Source organism: Triticum aestivum, chromosome 5B (assembly GCF_018294505.1).
Source record: "Triticum aestivum cultivar Chinese Spring chromosome 5B, IWGSC CS RefSeq v2.1, whole genome shotgun sequence".
Lineage (NCBI taxonomy): Eukaryota > Viridiplantae > Streptophyta > Magnoliopsida > Poales > Poaceae > Triticum > Triticum aestivum.
The window spans coordinates 228,845,837-228,847,978 of NC_057807.1; positions in this window are offsets into that span (position 1 = coordinate 228,845,837).

Genomic DNA, 2,142 nt, shown 5'->3' on the forward strand with positions numbered 1-2,142 from the left:
CATCTAGTTACTGTGGCAATGACAGGTCATGCAGAGGAAATGGGCTCAACTACCGTAGCACACAGCAGTTTGAAACGTGTTGTCTTAATGCAGTAAAAGAGAGCAGGAGCGAGAACATGGGATTGTATCGATATGATCAAATGGTTGGTTGCTTGCCTGATGGTTCGATGCACTGATACGGTTCTTCGTTAGGGTAATCACGGTACTCCTCGGGGGCAGAACCTGTCGCAAGGACACCGATACACAACCATCACCAAACAATGTGCAACAATATGATGCATGCATGAAACATAGCAATATGAGTGTGTTGGACTAATGCAACTAAAACCAGAAGGGTTTGAACAAATTTGAATCAAAGATTCAAATTTCAAACTCAAACATGGCCTCTTAAAGTGCTTTTCCTTGTTCTGCTTGAAACATCAATTTAACTTGTTTGATCATGCATGAAAATAGTACAGATGGATAGATTGGATTTTTCTGATCATTTTTCATATATAATTTGTCCAATTTGGAGTTACAGAATAAAAGTTATGAATTTTTGAAGTTTAAATAATATTCTGGAATTTCCTGATTTAAATTAAATTCAGAAATTATAATTACTGCGCCAGCATGACGTCAGCATGACGTCAGTGGTCAACTGCGGTTGGCTGGAGTCAAACCTGACGTGTGGGGGCCACACGTCAGTGACAGGGGGGTTTAACAGGTTTAATTTATTCCTAATTAGGGGTTAGTGGCGCTGGGGCCCACTGTCAGTGTCAGGGGGTTAACCATTTGTGGTTAGCACTAATCCTAATTAGCTACAGGGCTGGGCCCACCTGTCAGGGACTCAGGGGGGTCCTGCCGTGGTCAAAGTGGGTCAAACCCACCGGCGACGTGACGGCGGCGCGACGCGGGATCGCGCTACAGGGCACGGGCGAGGCCGTGCTTGGGCTCGTTGGAGAGCCCTTGCTCCCGCGCGTCGAACGGTGGCCGTGGCTGGGCCTGGGGTGGCCGGAGTCGACGGCGGCGAGCTCGGCTGCGGCCGCCGGAGTTCGGGTACGGTCGGAATCGGCGTTGCAGGGGGTTTGGGGAGGCGTTAGTGCGTGCTGCGTGCTCCTAGTGAGGTGTGGAGCACGATAGTGTGCTCGGTTGGGTGCTACGGTGACCGTGGCCATGATGGCGACTTCGCCGGCGGCGTGGAGCTCTCGGCCAAGGTGGGGCTAAGGCCTAGAGGTTGAAAGAGACTAGGGGAGAAAGGGGAAACGACCCGGGGGCTCACCGCGGTTGCAGTGGGCGTCGAAGCGGGCTCGGAGACGCGCTGGAGACGGCGAATTCGACGGCGATGATGGTCGGAGCCCGAAGAGGGGAACGGCGACGTGGCGGCGATGCAGGGCTTCCGGAGGCCCGTGGAGCAGTGGGGAGGAAGAGGGGGTCGAGGCGAAGCTTCTGAGCTAGTCGGGGGAGCGAGGGGTGGCCGGAGACGGTTGCTATGGCGAACGGCGGCGACGGTGGTGTTCGGCCGTGAGTGAGGGAGCGAGGGAGAGGAGGGAAGAGCCGAGGGGGAGTGAGAGAGAGCAGGGGGGAGGCGTGGCGTCGTCCAGGGGCATCGAGGCGAGGAGGGGAGGGCAGGCAGGCAGGGAGAGAGGTGGCGTGGCGTGGTGGCGCACGCGCGCGCCGGCCACACTCCCCTCCCTCTGTCGGGACGAAGACGACAGAGGAGGGAGGTGGGCTGGGCCGGCTGCTGGCTGGGCCAGCCAGCTGGCTGGGCCGCACAGTGGAGGAGCCCAGGTAAGCTTCTCCCCCTTTTATTTTTTTTTCTGTTTTCTAATTTCTGACATTTGTTTTGATTTAAATAATATATTAAATCATTTATTTAACTTATGCCAATTTTTGCAGGGGCTAGATATATTATTCCAGAGCTCCTTTATATATGGCATAATATTTGGACATATATTAATATATATAATTAATATATTTCCAATGCAAATATTTATGCATTAATTCCAAATGCCCAAAATAAATACCTATGAGCTCTTAAAAATATTGGTTTGATTTTTATCTCTGTCCAATATTTTCAGAGAGCAACATGAGCATTTTCTTGGACCCTTTTGGAGAAATTTTTATTTGGGTCATTTTCAAAATGATTCTGAGGGTTTCACAGAT